The sequence below is a fragment of the Anas acuta genome, chromosome 1, assembly GCF_963932015.1.
Source record: "Anas acuta chromosome 1, bAnaAcu1.1, whole genome shotgun sequence".
NCBI lineage: Eukaryota > Metazoa > Chordata > Aves > Anseriformes > Anatidae > Anas > Anas acuta.
This window is the reverse complement of record NC_088979.1, coordinates 84,056,239-84,072,686: the sequence shown is the minus strand read 5'-3', so window position 1 is coordinate 84,072,686 and position 16,448 is coordinate 84,056,239. Positions and strand designations below refer to the sequence as shown.

General features: G+C 60.7%; 1 protein-coding gene and 1 long non-coding RNA gene across 2 annotated transcripts in view; one reads left to right on the top strand and one right to left on the bottom strand.

The window, feature by feature from the left end:
• Positions 1-10,270, bottom strand: part of BCOR (BCL6 corepressor) — a 71,648-nt gene extending 61,378 nt beyond the window's left edge. Inside the window, exon 1 of the mRNA XM_068686257.1 lies at positions 10,036-10,270. The gene's annotated coding sequence lies outside the window, so the exon portion shown is untranslated. The remainder of the gene's footprint in view (positions 1-10,035) is intronic.
• LOC137858501 (uncharacterized) lies at positions 1,486-10,225 on the top strand. Its single transcript, XR_011097788.1, has 2 exons — positions 1,486-5,979; positions 7,732-10,225. It is a non-coding gene; the product is annotated as an uncharacterized lncRNA (long non-coding RNA).
• Positions 10,271-16,448: the final 6,178 nt, after the last annotated feature.

Here is a 16,448-nt window from a genome sequence, read left to right as displayed (position 1 = left end):
GAGCCTAATAAGTTGTCCACTTGTTCATTTCAGGAGCATTGATTTCTGGTTCCAAGGCACTCTGTTCTAGCACTGGCTACAGCTGCGGGGCATTTCGCAGCTGGTCTTTCGCCTAGACAAATATCAGCGAGAATGCGAGCGTTATTAGCCACATAAATAAATCATTAACGCGCACGCAAATGTTATTTCAACCTAACTTCCAAGGAGAGGCCAGCCCAGAGGGGCAGGACAGAGCTGTGCATCGTGCAGGGACCCACCGGGGACCCCATGCAGCCCGGCCGGGGGTCGCGGGCAGGGGTCGGCACCCCCTGCGTGGGGCCGAGCAGCGAGGCCGATCTCCGCCCGCTCTCCAGCTCCAGATTGAACATTAACAAGGCCGGCGGGCCACAGGCCTCACCGCCCAGACCTTTGTCTGCTCTCTGAGGGCCACGGCGGGTGCTTTTCTCCCCGGGTGTGACCATGACCACACGTCGCAGCACCGCCAGGCTGGCCGCAGCTGACTTGGCCAAGCGCCGAGCGTGCAGGCACAACCTCCCAGAGCTGGGAGCACCAGCAGGAGCGAGCACCCCGCGGTTCTTAAACACGCAGAAAACAGCAGGACTGACATTTGCTGGGGCTGGTGCGCCTCCCACCAGGGGCTGGTGGCTCCTGGTTCCCCGGGGCAGCGGTGGTGGGAGCAGGGAGCGGGGAGCAGGGAGCGGGGAGCAGGGAGCGGGGAGAGGCAGCCGCCGCCGCCCGGGCCGCGCTCGCCCTGCCCCGTGGAATCCCGCGGGTGCCAGTAAAGCCCTGCCTGGGAGCCCTGCCAAGGCGGCCTGGCTTTGATATTCCGCACCACGGCCGCTCCTCCGCTCGCTCCTCATCACGCAAACGCCAGCTCGCCCCGGCGCTCTCCGCAATAAACACCGAACGCATTTCTCCGGGCTCCCAAAGTAAATATTGGATGGGGGAAGCGGGGCTGCGCTGGGAAGGAGGAAAGCTCCCACTTTTTAGCACTTAGCAACAGCGGGGAGCCTTGCGCGCGCCCTCCCCGAGCCGGGCTCGGTGTGATTTACTTTCTGGTTGCGATGCAGATATTCGCCTGACAGTTCAAGGGCAGGACAGAAACTGTGCAAGCGGAGTCTTGCGAACGGAAATCTCCCATTTACGAGGTTCTGCTCCAGCACCAAAAGCCACCCTCCAGCACCTTTGTTCTGCGCGCAGCTGCTTTCATCCCCCCCGCCCCAGCCGCGTCTCCCTGCGACCCCTCTTCCCCCCCGTCTCCCTTCCCAGCTGGATTCCCGGCCTCTTCCCCACTGACCCCGGGGGGGAGGCGGCGGGGGCCGGGGGGAGGGGACGGGGAGAGGTCGATTCTGAGTGACAAGGCGCATGATAAGAGCCGAAGCGACAGCAAAGCAAACAGGAGCGCTGCCTGCTCCCTGCCCTCCTCGGTTCCCCGCCGGCCATCGGGGCCAAGCCGTGCGGGACGAGCCCCCTCTCCCCGGGGAGGCTGCACCGGGCCGGGGCTCGGTTGCACCCCTTCTTGGGGCTGGGGCAGCCCCCCCAGCCCGGCCCTCCCCGCTGCCGAGAGCCGCCGGCGTTTTCAGCTCTAAAATGGCTGAAAACGGTGTCCCCGGGCATCCCCGCCCGGCACGGAGCGGGGCGAGCCCCAGCGCCCCCAGCACGGCGCTTATGGGAACAATGGGGTCGGCGCCGCCCGGTGTCACCGGGGGAAGTGCCCGGGGGCAGCCGGGGAGGGTCGGGGGGCCGCGGATCTGCGAGGTGCCTCCCCGGCCGGCTGTGCGAGCCTGCCGTGCCCTTTAATCCCTTTATCCCCGCTCTTCTGCGGCGGGGCGAGCCGCGGGGCCGGGAGCCCCCCGCCAGCCGCCCCGGGGAGGGGACGCGCCGCAGATGTCGCCGGGTCGGGGCGGGGACCCCCTCCCCACCGGCACCCCCCGGGGAACCACCGGGGGTCCCTTCCCCCCCGTGCCGCGCCCCGGGCGAGGCGAGGGGCAGCCCCCGGTGCGGTGCCCGGGCTCGGCAGCCAAACGCTCGCCCGGCCGCGCTCCGAAATCCGGCAATTATGCAAATGTCCGGGCTGCTGTCCCCTTTGATCTGAACTTCCTCAGGATGAGCCCTCCGCGCTCCGGAGCACGAAAATGCCTCTCGGACACGGGAAGTGAACCGCCGAGCTCCTTTCATCCCCTTTTGTTGCCCGCTGCGGGCTTCGCCTCCCGAGCCCGGCGTTCCCCAAACGTCGCGAAACGGGAAGCGAGGGGCTCTCGGGCACGGCGGGGGGCGACCCCAGGGACCCCGACCCCAAGGACTCCGGCCCCCAAAGACCCCAGCCCCGGGGCAGGGATGCTGCGGGATCGGGAGCAGCCGGGGCTGCGGGTTGTCATGGCGCGCCCAGGCGCGTTCCCGAGGCTTGTGCAGCCGACGGGGTCGTGCCCCGCTCGGGGTTCACCCCCCCGAGCCCCGGCTCGGTCCCGCGGAGACCCCAAAATAAACCCCGCGGGGCTCCGAGGAAGAGCAGGCAGGAGAAGAGGGGGGGAGGAAGGAAGCGCCCCCCCTTCGACGCCAAGAGCTCGGTCCCCGGGGGACTTTAAACTCCATCTTTTGTTGCGCTCGTTACCACCTCTCCTTTCGTTTCTGGCAGCCGCGATTAACGAGGCACTGAGCGCACCGCGGGGGCTGCACGGCCACGCAGCCGGGGACGGGCTTTTCGGGACTCCCGAGAGCCACGGCTGTTTATTTTGGGTCGTTTTGTTGCCGTTTGAGGCTGGTTGGTTTGTGCTGTTTGTTTGTTCCGTGGCGTTTCCCTCCTCCCCCCCCCCCCTCCCTTTCCTTCTAAGAGATATTGAGAAAGTTTGCGCTGTCTTGGAAACTACTCCCCCGGCGTGAGGAGGATATTCTGGCCATTCGCCGGAGGCCATTTTATGAAGCCTCGAGGAGGTTAATTTCAGGAACAGGAGGAATACGAGGGGTATTTTCCTTTTCCCTTCCCCTGCCGTTCATTCCAACAAGCTCTGCAGGCCAAACGCTCGCCTGGATGGGCGATGGAGACCCATCCACACCAGGGGTGAAAATGGATGCGCTCCTTCCCAGCTCTGTCCGCACAGAAAGAGAAAGCCTATAACATACCTGTGACGGGAAGGGGTGCGTTTAAAGGAGGGTACAGAATAAGGGGAGTATCCTTGTCCTACGTAGGCTGCCTATTCTGTTTTGCTGGAATTCAGATTGCGCCTGGCCAACCATTGGTACAGACAACTGTGGTACTGAAACCGTGCCACTGCAAAACAAAGCTGAGCAAATGGAAGAAGAATTAGTCAAACTGCTTAAAAAATGTTGTCATGTTTGTTAACAAGCTGCTTAACTCTGGTGCCTAACAAACACTTGGAAAAGAAGTTCTTTTAATGAAGGAAAAAAAAAAAAAGGCAATACCCAATACCCCTGCTTGCTTACAATTAAATGATGACGGCTTATAATGCATTTTTTCAAGACCTCCAGTTATATCAGCGCTCAGGAGACTTGAAATACCAAATTCATAGATTTTTAAACCAAGAAAGGACTGTTATGATCAGCTGCTCTGACCCGCTACATATCATGGGCCAGTGAATTTCAGCCAGACATTCTTGTATCAGACTCATAAATTCTGGCTGGGCTTTTAGCCTGGCATCCAATCTTGCTCTGAAGACTTTTAAGTAACAGAAGCCCCGCCGCCTGCCTCGGTCGTTCCAGTGGTTGTGTCCCTCACTGTTTTTAGAAAAATGCCCCTGGTTCTGCTCAGAATTCATAGAGCTTCATTTTTCCGAAATAGGATCTCATTATGCCTTTGTCTGCCACATTAAAGAGATCTCTGCTATCAGAAATCTCCCCATAGAGACACTTAGGGCACTTAAAGACTGTGATCAAACCAAGTCATAGCCTCCTCTTGGATAAATTAATAGATGGGATTTCTTTCGTCTTATGCAATAAGATGTGATTCCCAGGCCTTGAATCACTTCTGGAGCTCTTTTCCGATCCCACATTAATTCGCCCGTGTGCTTTTGACATGCAAACACCACAACAGACCTGGGCGCAGCATTCCCGTAAAGGTCTCACTCAAATCATAAGCGTTAATAGCATCATTAAGTTTACTTGTTTAAAATCCTGTGCGGATTACCTTTATAGATGGCCTTAGCAACACCAACTTTATTAAAAGCCCATTTAAAAAGCCGCCTGTCTTCATGCAGACTAGTGTTGTTCATCAAATTCACAACGCTGAGCAGCGCTGGACCAAACTGCAGAGCCAGCTTCGTTTCTCTAGCGAGGGCTTTTTCGGTGCTTCATCAGCCCTCGCCTTCAGCAGAGCCTCATATTTTTTCTTTTGTCTGCAAGAAGCAACTGCTGCATATTCTTACAACGGCACCAACCCTGGCCGTGCTCTATCAGAGAGGGGCGTGCGCAGAGCCCTGCTGCACCGTTCCCTCTTGTGCCTCTTCCCCTCCTGCAGCGCCAAAGCCCCCCGTTAAGCTCCCACGAGGCTGGGGGTAGTTCAGCCCTTTCAAAGGCCGTGGTGGGTCTCAGTTTGGAGTCGCTCCTCCGCAGGTAGATCACAGACAGCCTCTGTTAGAGCTTCTTCAGCCACTGCTCTCACACCCGAGCCCATTCCCTTTCACATGAGTGTCTGCTCTGAGGGACGTACTATATGTAGGGTACAGCTGTCCCACCAGATACCAGCGGAAGCATGGCCACTGATAAAGAACTAGGAGCTGTCCTTCCTCTGCCCATCCTGGCAATGCCCATCCGTTTTCCAAGCTTTCTCAGCTCCTGGGATAGCCTAGCCGTGCAAATGCAGCCTGGAACAGCAGGATCGTGGAGGGACCAAGGTCCGTGTGTTACAGAAGAATTGACTGCGCTGCCCCGGTGCCTTCCTGATCTCTGATCTTCTCCAGCTACGCCTGTGGCTTCACACGAAACGCTGTGTGCAAACTTCTCTACCATCTCACCAGGTGCTGCAAGCCCAGACTCTGTTCTGCACAAGAGGTGGCCCGAGCTGTGGCCGAGCTGCCCTGAGTTATTTGTGTGAGAGGGACTCCCAAAAACCTCAGCCAGAGCTAGGGCTTCATCGTCCTAGGACTCGTATAAGGAGGGAGAAGCAGTCTGTGCGCCAAGGATCTCTCCCCGTATCATTTGTACCATCACAAGCAGAAAATCACTGAGGACAGACACGATCTTGAAAATGGAAGGTGGCAGCACATGCTGGAGCCTAAGTGAGCAGAGTGAGTCCACCTTCGAGTAGGAAGGCAGCCGTGACCTGCTTAGGAAAGGTGTTCCCATACGGGAGTCGTTCTCCCCGTGCACAGAGCCGATTAAGGGGCTCTTACCCCATTTATTCCGCTACTGCCTCCAGGGACATGGTGCCGACGCAGCGCAAAGCCCGTGCAGCTCTGCTTCTTGCCCCGGGGTGAGCTATGGCGAAGTCCCTGTTACATCAGAGGACCTCGAAGCTGCTGCTGCAACACCCCGAGAGGCCCGGTTTGCACAAACCACCACCGAGACGAGGGCAGCACGGGCTAAATCGAGCCGCTTTGGTGCGTGTGCCCTGACTCACGTTCTGTGCCGTGCCGTGGCACCACACCTGCCCCTTGAAGCTGAAATTATCCACTATAAAATTATTTTTCCCATGACACACGGCACAGCCTCCACGTCCTGCTAGTAGCAGCCCTCCCTTCGTTTATACTTCCCACGTGCCCTCGTTTTGCTATGAGTCAGCCGCGCTGGCCCTCTCTTCCTATGACTTACACTTTCCTACCTCAGAGGACACGCGTGTCAGAAGACATCTACGATGGCCCCGTTTCTGGGCAGCTTCTCATACAGCCGGCACCGCTCCCTTTGGGCAGCACCGCCAGACAGCCACCAGGTTCAGATCAAACCCCAATTAGCCCCGACGGTGGAAAAGGGAACGCGGAGAAGTCACCTTTGTTACAACCAAGCGCCCTGGAGCTGCACGTAATTCCGGTGAGCGGCGCGTTACCCTCACTCGCTGTACCAAAATGCGATGTATAATTTTAAAAATTATAATCGGTCACAGCACCAGACCCACAGCTTTGAGGCAAGGTGTAGGGCACGACAGGACTGCTTCCCTTCCCCCTAATTTACCCGCAAAGAGGGCACGCTGCCCGGCTGCTCGCTACGACCTGCTCTTTCTTGCAGGCTGCCTCAGCCGGCCGGGTTTTGGGGTCTAAGTGCCTGTTTTGGGGTCTGCTCTCCTCTAACTCCCCGAGGATTTTGTCATTAGCTTTCACGGAGAGCAGTGCGGGGCTGGATGTGGAAAACCAATATTGACATTTCCTTGTTTAAATATCATACATCAGAGGGGGGTCACGGGAGCCAAGGCCACGAGAAAGGGTTCCCCCACAAGCTATTATTTCCTTTTAAAAAGCACCAGGGACCCAGCAGTCTCAACTGGGCCTCACACCCGCACGTCTGCTCCTCTCCGCAAGCTGGCTGGTGCCGGTGCCACTGGGCAAATACAGATGTTCAGTGCCCTGCTCGGAGAGCAGGAGGCTCTCGAGGTGTGATGCTGAGCCAGAAAAAAAGGGTTTTGGGGACCGTTTGGAAAAAAAAAGAATCGGAGGAAGCAATGGAAGACATGCGCTTTCCCCGCGAGGGAATGGCTCCAGGATTTCTCTTTTTTATCTAAACCCCCGAACGGATTTGCCCCAAAAAGAAAGATAATCCACATTATGTAGGAACAAAATTACATTCACATGAACACCCGCACACAAACACGCACTGTTCTCCTCTGACGGCAGGACACGGGCTCGGGGAGCGGTGGCTTCCAGGAGCCGTGGCCAACAAGCCCTCGGATGGAGCTAGGACCTCGCCTGCCTCCGTGTGCCACCGGAGCATCTCTCCTTCTCATCCCCAATCGCAGATTTTGCAGTTTGGCTTCCCTTACTCGGGCGGGCAGGAACAATCCTCCCTCTGTGCACACACGGCTCCCAGCACAGTAAAACTGCTGTCAGGTAACTCAGTACATGCGAACCCGGAGCAATAAAATACCACGAAATTTGCCCCACGCCTCCAAGGTAGCGTGTTGCTTCCCCCACTTCTCTCTTCTCACATCCTGAGCCTTACCCTAGCCCCAAATTTCTCCCCTCTGCCGCTGCTTGCCTACCTTGCAGGGTCCCCGCTGGCTGCTCGGAGCCATCAGGGTTTGCCCCTTCTGCTTTAGCAGCGCTCTCGGCTGTTTTGTTTCTGAGGCTTAGCAATCACCCCGTAAGAGCACTTCCAAGGAGATTTTAAAATGCCTTCGGGGCATCAAGGGACAGCAGCAGGAGGACTATCTGAACCACTTTGGTCTTAGACGTTTGGACTTAGATCCATCCAGGCATTAATTCAGTGAAAGCCAGACAGGATCAGGCTGAAACTGGCATTATGCACTGTTGGAAGCAAATCCAATTCACATAGTTTTAAGCACACGCAAACCATTTTCTATGGGGACCTGGAGTGCTTTACAAGAGTGCTCAAGGGACCAGGTGACTTTTAGCGTGGTGAATTTCAGCAGTGTAACCGAGGCTTAGTGCTGTGTCCACAGCCCTCCCCGAGGTAGGGATGACTGCAAAGGCCAAGCCACGAAGTTGGAAATGGGTTTATTTTTTTTTTTTCCTTTTCCACTGCCACTGTCCTTTTTTCTGCCTCTCGTTGCGTATCCCGCTTCCAGGGAAAAGCACTGTGACACAAACCCTTGTTTTTCTCTCTCCAAAGATGCTGCAGGTACCTGGCAAGAGAGCAGCCCTGTGCGGAACCGGCAGGGAGGTGAGGACACCCCGGGGCCATCCTTTGGCTACCGCTCCCCACCTTGCTCCAAGGTGTTGCTCCTAGCTCCAGCCCGTGAACAGGGAGGCCCAGGGCTACAAAGAGAAGTGGTGTCTAACACCTGTGTGACACCTCGCCTGTCACGGGCGTACACCACCCTTGTGGGACGTGGCAGCTCTACACAAACCCCATCAGGCCCTCGGTAAACACGTTCCCGCACGGCTTGCCACGAACATCTCCCCAAATAGGGAAGAACCTTGCCTCAAACCAACCCCAAACAGTTGCAGAGACACACATGTATTGACAAGAATCACCCCGAGACCTTCACGCACTTTCTGAATGCCGTGTGTGTGCCCTTTTGCCCTCCCACCCGCAGCAGCCCAAGGCTCAGCCCCGTGCCATCAGCACCCCCGGTCCCCGCGCTCCAGCCGGGGCCTGTCCCCATCTCCCATCCCCTGCACAGCTCTGACACCGGCCACGTCTGCAGCACCAGAGCAACCGCTCGAGGTGCAGCAAGGGCACATGAGTCACTTTCCTCCTCGCCAGCGCTGTCTGCTCTGCTCTGCTCTGCCGGGGATGACACAGTGCTCGCACTCACTGCTCCGAAGCAGCGCTCCGAGGCACGGGGCAGGTTACGGGTTCCTGCCTCCCTCTGGCTTTTGAGCTTCAGGAGCAGTGTTTTGTGCTCAGAGGGCCTCGCCGTCTGCTCAGCAGCATGGATTACCAGCTTGGTGCTCCCCCCGGCTCCCCTCAGCCCCCCGGTGCGTTAAACCTTCCTGGGGGGCTGAGGGAGCGAGGCAGCAGCGCTGGGGCTGGCAATCACCCCCGGGGGCTGGTAACAAGTGTGAAAGCAGCCGGCCTGCGAGGTGACACTGGCACGAGGTGACACTGGCACGGTGCTCCCGGGGCCACCCGGTGCGTCCCCCCGGCTGCTGCCACCCCAACCCCGGCCCCTGCGGTGGGGACATCCCACAATGTCCCACCTGGCCGAGGGCAGAGGGGCTACGGGAAGGAGGTGAGGGCTGCATCCAAGCTATTTCTTTTGCTCGTCCCTTGGCCGTAAGTTCCCTCGTCCCTCTTTGTTTTATAGCCGCTCAAGTTTACTTGCAGAATTAAGACAGATTTGGGGGGGGGGGGGGAAGGGGAGGGGGAGGAAGGGGGTAGGAAGCCTTTGTTCTCCGGAGTGCGCTTGTCTTACTTTTGCATCATGTGGCCTGAGCAGCCCCCCCACCCCTCCCCGGCCGTATTTACTCTATCTCGAGTGAGTCCTTTGAAGGAGAGGGCAGAGCCGTCGTTAACCCCCTGCGCGCCTCGCCGGGCCCTCGGCCTCCGGAGCCGGCCCCCGGTGGCTGCGGGGACGAGGGCCGGGGCCCCCGGGGTCGCCTCGGTGGCCGGGGTCGCCCCCCTTTTTCCCTCCCCTCCCGTCCCACGCAGCCACGCGTGGACGCGGCCGGCCCACGGCAGCCGCGGGGATCCCCGAAGGCCGGGCCGCTGCCGGCGCTGCCTCCAAACTCGAAACAGCTGCGCTTTGGCCTGCCTGCTAAAAATCCGCCGCTCTCCTTTTAATCTGTTTCATATTCGCAAATTAAGCACTTAGCCTAGGTAATAAATCACGCGGCAGTTTACGAGGCGAGCAGGAGACAAACAAGTGGAAAGGGAAAACAAGCGCCGCGGAGCGCAGCGCGCCGAGATGCGAGCGCCGAGACGGAGACGCGCTCGGGAGCCTTGCCCCAGCCCCCCCCCGGGAGCCGGCAGCGCCCCGGAGGCAAGCCGGGCTCCCTCCTTTGTCCGTCTGTCCGGCCGGCACCTGGCAGAGCCGGCAAATAACGAGGCGGGCTGCTGCGAGCGTGGAAGGGGCCGCCACGAGGGGGGAGCCCCCCTAAAACCCATCCGGGAGCCGCCGGAGGGGGTCGGAGCGGTGCCACCCGCGGCGACAGCGCGGGACTCCCCGGCGCTTCCCCGGGGGCTCCTGGCCGGGGGGAGCAGGAGAAGGCTCCAGACAAAAGAGCCGGAGCTGAGAGCCCTCCTGGCAAAGCCGCAGCCCTCCCCGAGTGCTCCGGCACGGACTTTTCTCCCCCCGCGGGGCTCCGCGCCGAGCCGCGCCGCGCCGAGCCGCCTGCGGGCGGGTGGGAGGGAGGGGAAGGGGGGGATCCGGGGGCGCTGGGGGGGGTCGGGGGGGTCGTCAGCAGCCCCGGGGAGAGCCGAGGGTGAGGGTGAACGAGGGGAAGTCCCGCGGAAGGGAGCGCCACCGACCTGCCACCGCGTCCACCCGCTGCGAGGTGCCTAGCTCATCGCTGCCCCCAGCCCGGGCTCCGCTTCCCGCAGCGCCCGCCGGCAACAAAGGCAGCGACCGGCGGCTCCTCCGCTCGCCTCCCGGATCGGATCGGAGATGCCCCAGGCCCCGCTCCGCCGCCTCGCCCCCCCCCTCCCTCACCCACCCCCCCCCGCCTCTCTCTCGCTTCGCCGCCGCTCCGCCGACGGCTCCGGGCAGCTCTCCCCCAACCCCCCCCCCTCCCCTCTCCCCCCTTTCCCCGCCCGCCCTTCCCCAATTTTCCATTTTCAGGGACTTTGGCTCGCCGCCAGAAAATGTCAGGAGGGGATGAAACTTGACACAGGGAGCTCAACCCGGAGCGGTTTCCTCCTCCTCCTCCCCCCCCCCCCCCTCCCACCCTTCCCCTCCCCAATCCCCCCCCTAACCTCTCCCCCCCGCCCCCGTCCCCAGCCCCCGAGTTCACTTGGAGACACTTTGGCCGTATTTCAGCTTGCGAAGGAGGGGAAATTGCGGGTCACTGGTGCATGGTCGGCCCGGGCGCTTTTTATTTTTATTATTTTTATAATTATTTTTTTAATTATTATTATTTTTTTTAATTATTTTTAATTTTTAAACTGTAGGCGCCGGGGCCTGAAGGCACATCTGCAGCCCGTGCGCCGCAGCGAGCCCCGGCTCCGCACCTCGCCACCGGCCGGCAGGATGAGGCCGCGGGCTGGGGAAGGTGGCCAAGAGACACGTCGGGGGGAAAATCCCAATCCCTCCCCCAGCCCATCTCGCTCCTGAGCTCCCAGCCCGCTCCCGGGGGTCCTGGGCAGCTCCGGGGAGCGCTGAGCGGGAGGGCTGCGGGGCTATCGGGGGGCTGGGGGACGGAGCCGGGGGGGGGAAAGCTGCGAGGATGGAGCGCAGGCAGCCGAGCCCGTGCTAACTCCGGGGAGGATGCCTCAGCACTTTCTCTATTATGCATTTCCAGCAGAAGGAAAGCTAATTCCTCCGCTGAGGGCCTCAATCAGGCATTTATTTGACACTCATGATGCATGAAGGGCTAAACACTAGTCTAAGCGGAGGATCAGCCGCTAGTTTATAGCTCGCGAGTTTTTTGATGCAGGTGAATTATGTTGATCTCTGAATGCCTCGTATTCCTGGGGGGAGGAGAGAGGGCGGGGAGGGGGGGGGGGGAGGACTGAGGAGAGGGAAAACGCGGAGGGGGGAAGCGTGGGGGAGCTCAACTTCTCCGAGCTCCTCTCCCGCACGCTGGGAAACTCCGGCCGGGAGCTTTGGCCGGCACCCCTCCTCGCCCCCAGGGCTCATGTTGCCCCCCAGCCCTCCCTAGTTGCCCTCGTCCCCCCCCCCACGAGCTCTGCAGAGCCCCGCAAGCATCCCTCCGGGGGGGGCCCACCGTGCGTGCCCCGTGCCCGCCGCGGCGGGGAAGCGCTCCCCGGGGGAACATGGAGCGGGGAGAGGCACGGAGACAACATGGAGGGGGGAGCAGGGGAGGAGGAGGAGGGGAGAAACCATATGGAGCGGCGGGGAGGGAGAGAAGGAGGGAGGCAACGCGCACGGAGCCAGCCGGGAGCGCCGGGGGTGGGAGCCCCGGGGCCGGGCGGCAGCGCTCGGGGGCGCTGGGGAGGGAGGGGGCGGCCCCGGGGGGGTCCCGGGGGGCTGGGGGGGTCGGGGGGCAGCGGGCAGCCCGGCCCCGCCGCCGCAATCCTAAGGCGGTTTGAGCTTTCTCCTCATCCCCTCCGCTCTGTTCCGAGCACAGCCCTTAATTCCAACCCCCCCACCTCCCCACCTCCCCGGGGAGATATTTTTTTTTAATTATTATTTTTTTAATGTGTTTTTTCTTCTTCTTCCTCCTGGCCTCTTTCCAACTGTTGTTCCAGGACCGAAAAAAAAAAATAAATAAATAATAATAACAATTAAGTAGGAGTCATGTCTTGTGACTTGCACAATCTCTTCTAACGCCTGAGTTCAATTTTACACAACATTTAATACAAATATTAAAAATCAATATATCAAGGGGGTTGTTAATGAAATGTTACAGTGAGTGTGTGTCACCAGATAGGATTTCGGTGGGAAACGTGTCTGATTTAGCAAAAGCCGAATGCCGTCGTCTCCTTAATCCTCCTGCTAAAAACAAAAGATAAAGGTGCTCATTAAATCATATCAAATCGAATTAAACTCTATCGGCGGGTCCTGCCAGCAGAACGGGAGCCTGGAAAGCAGGGGATGGAAAATGAATCTCAATGCATCTCTCAACAACGGAACAGGAATCGGAACGCATTAAAAATAAATCAGAGCGCTGCTGTAGGTCACAGCACGGGGATTAGGCTGCACGAGCATAATGGGACGGGAGGCTGAGAGGCAGGGACTTCCCCGCAGGTACGTCCCAGTCCTGCCGCTGGAAGGGGGGAGTTTTTAGCCGCAGTTTTTAAGCCGTGGGTCACGCCGGGTCTGGAGGACAGAGGCTTCGCCCTGTTCAAGCAGCTTCTGGGCCGCTTCCCCGGCTGGCTCTCAGGGCTGCAGCGTGCCCCAGCTCCTCGGCACGCTGCCAAGCCAGCGCTTTGCTGGCTGCCGCCTTCCTCCCCCTCGCTCCTTTGCACCTCTCCTTTTCCCTTTTTTTTTTATTATTTTTTATTTTTTTTTTCCCCCAGGCTCCTGGCCTGTCCCCGCTCTCCCCGGCTCGGCAGCGATGCTCTCTCCTCTCCCCCGGCCCCTCGCGCTATTCAGCCTCTCCCCGTGACCCCTCGCAGGGCTTCTCCTGCCTGCCAAAAAGCTGGCAGCTGCCAGGGCGGCGGCGAGGAGCGGGAGCACGGCCGACAGCCGCCGCCGTCCCGCCCGCACCCGCCGTTGTCTCGGCGCCCAGCTGCGAGCCTGGCGCTCCGGGGAGGGGACGGAGGGGCTGCTCTGCTCCCCGCCGAGGTGTGGACGGGAGATAAGGGTGAGGAGAGGAGCGGGGCTCTCCTCGGGGGGCCCACGGCGTGCTGCCTGCCCTGTGCGCCGCTGGCCCGAGAAGCTGCGGGCTGCTGAGCGAGGCACAGCCAGGGCAAGGAGCCACACGCTCTGCTGGGAGCACAGCACAGCTGGGGTTTGCTCGTGGAGATGGTGGGGTTGCAGCCCTGTCCTCTGTGGGGGTCCAGGCCGTGGCTTGCGGGTCCTTCGGGTGCGTGGCTCGTCCCCGTGCCTCCTCCCGGTGTGCCAAGGCCGTAGCCCAGGCCACGCTCCCCTGCTGCTCCGCTGCCCCCAGTGCCCTGGGAGAGGGCTCTGACCGCGGGCTTAGCCCCACCGTGGGGCCAAGGTTCCCGGCCTCGCCCCCAGCTCTCCCGTCTGCCTTCCCAAGGCTGGCTGGAGCCTGCACTTGGACTTCGCTCTCGGCTCTCATGCTCTGGCCCACAGACCCCAGCCACTTTGCCCTCCTCTCCCGAGGGCACACCAGCCCAGTCCCTCTCCCCACAGCCCCCCAGCCCAGCTTGGCAGGGAGACATCCACCCCACCGAGCCTGGCCACGGCGAGCCCTCCCTGCCGGGCTGCGGTGCCGCGCAGCCCCCTGCCCAGCTCGGCGGCCACCTCTCGCCCCCCGTGGGCCCGCGGGCAGCGGAAAGCTCTGCGAAACCCGCAGCCGGCGAGGAGAGCAGGAGGCAGCGGGAGGCTGATACGCGGCACCCGGGCGAGCTCGGCACCGAGCCCGGAGCGTGCAGCAGGAGCGCGGCGCCCCCAGCGTGCGGCCACCGGGGCCGGCCCCGCCGAGCCCTGCCCGGCCCCACCGAGCCCTGGCCGGCCCCGAGGCGGAGCGGGGGCCCGGGGCTAGCAGCGGGGTCCCCCCCCCGGGAGCAGCTCCGTGCCGGCGCTCCTCCCCGGGGCCGCCCCGGGAGCGGTTATGCGTGCAGCAGCGCCGGGGCGCGATAAACAACGGCGGCCAGCGGCCCTCCGCCCGCTGCCAGCACGGTGGCACGGCGCCCGGAGGCAGCTCCCCCCTTTTTTCCCCCCCGGTTCTCCCCCCGGCCCGGGGCCGCGGGGTCCCTGCGCTCTTGCCCCCGGGGGCGGCGGTGGCTCCGTGCGCGCCCCCGCGGGCTCCTCTCGCCGGGAGCGCAACTCCTGCGCTCCGACCTGAACTCGCAGCCGCTCTGTTTGTTTATTTCCCGGCCGCGGTGGCCGGCTGCCAAGCACGCGGACCTTTCCTATTAAAAACCCATTTTTCTTGCCCTGCGCGGAGCGGCAGTTTGCTCGCCGCGCTCCGCTCTGCCGCGAAAAGCAAGCGCGGCCGGGTCCTCCCGGGGGCCGGGGGCGGGGGATGGAGCCGTGCCTGCCTCCCTCTCTCCCTCCTTCCCTCCCTCCTTCCCTCCCTCATCCCTCCCGGGGCTGCCGGGGGCTCCCGGGGAGCCTCCTGCCGTGCCCCGGGCCGCGGTGACCGCCCTCGCTCCCGGCCGAGCCATTTCCTGCCCTCCGGAGCCGCGGCCAAGCGGCAGCCGGGGCACGGATGGCAGCGGGGCTGCGGGCTGGAAACCCCAAAAGGAGGCGGGGGGCAGCGGCCGGTGCCGTGAGCCGTGGGGGCAGCGCAGCCCGGGGCTCCCCAGGCAGGAGATGCTGCGGGTCCGCTGCGAGCCGCCTGCGGCACCCAGGGGTGCCCCTCTCTCCCCTCGTCCCCCCAGGAAGAGCTGGGAGCCGTCCGAAGCGAGCCGCTCGTAGGGCAGATGCAACAATAAAGTATATTGAAATAAGTCTGCGGTTGGTGAGTTTCCAGCGATCCTTAATGGCACTCGCAGTAAACAGTCACTCTCTGTGCTAGCGGGGAAAATCATCCAGACACAAGCACATTCCACCCTCTTTAGGGCTCCCTGGCTGTTATTATAGTTATTGCATTACTCTGGTGTAAGCCTTTTGTAACTAAGCTTCTATAAAGCCCCGCTTACAAGCACCCTGATTAGAATTTTCCTTGCCAGTAACCAAAGGCCACCCGCTTTCCAGTGCTATACAGAGGGAGCCGTCAACAGCCACCCCTCTGAATGTGCGCTTTGTTCCTGGCAACAAGGAAACGAGTGGGCTTCTATTGGGGAGAATGCAACCCTTCTTTTAAATATCACACAGCGCAAGCTGATGGGGCACCGGGCTTTGGGGGGAGAGAGACGCGCCGGGGTCACAGGAGCCCGCTGCCACTCAGCCGACAGCCGGGGGATCAGCGGGCTGATCCCGGCTCAGCGGCGGGAGGAAGGAGAGGAGGCCTGGAGAAAAGCGGGACGCCAGGGAAAATCGCCAGTGGGGCATCACACCCCGGCCCCCAGCTCCCCAGGGGCACCCGGTGGCGATGGGGAGAGCCCTGCTGTCCCCGGGTGGCTGCGGCCCGGCAGCGAGCAGCGATGCTGCCGGCCTCCTCCGCAGCCAGCCCGCTGCTGCGAGCGGCCCAGAGCCCGCCTGGCCGGGTGCAAGCAATTACTTTGATACGTCCAACATGGATGTTAGTGCCATTACTAAGGAGGTGAGAGCTTGGCGCTCGCAGGGCCGAAGTGCTGGGCTTTCGCTTTCATGCAGGATGTGTGTAACACAGAGTCTTTTCTCAGCTCGCCTGATTTTTAACTTCCTCCAAACCTCTCTCTTTTTTTTTTTTTTTTTTTTTTTTCTCTGCTCGGAGAGCAGCAACGAGAGACCGAGAGGAAACACGCTGCTGCTGTGCAAAATGTGGACCATGTGTGGGAACTATTTACTCAGAGTGCAACTGCAGGCACCAGGCGAGGGGCTGGCAGAGCCGGGGGGCGGCGGAGACAGAGGCTACGTCTCTCTCGCTTTTTTTTCCTCTCCCCTAAAGCCCAACCACCTCGCTGTGTGTGTAACAGTGCATTTTAGGGACTTTCTCGCTGGGCACGTGTTGTGTTTTTTTGTTTTTTTTTTTTTTTTTAATAAGTCCGAGGCTTTCGCGATTTGCTTTCGTGTTTGCCCACCCCAAGCCTCTGCGGGCAAAGGGTTAAATCTTCGGAGCAGTGGAAGGAAGCAGCTGAGTTTCAACAAAAAAAAAAAAAAAAAAAGGAAAAAAAAGGTGGGGGGAGAAGAAAGGAGCAGGAGCGGGGAAGAAGCGAGGCGAGAGGGCTGCACGGTCCCCTGATTGTCCCTTTGGCTGCTGTGGAATAATAAAAATAATTAATAACAATAGTAACCCCCAGCCTTTCTTTTCTATTTGGCTGCATCAGGAAGTGCCTCTGGCCTTGAAGCTCCCTATTACCTCTCTTCCTTCCACCCCCCCAGTCCTTTCCCTGGGAAGTGAGAAGAAAAAGGTCTGCAGCTGACAAATATTATCCATCCTTTTCATCGATCGGAGCATATACAGATGTGATAGCTTGATGTACCCTGCAAACCGGCTGATCCATCGCTTTCTCCCTCTCTCGCTGGCTCTGGTTCGGCCCCCTCC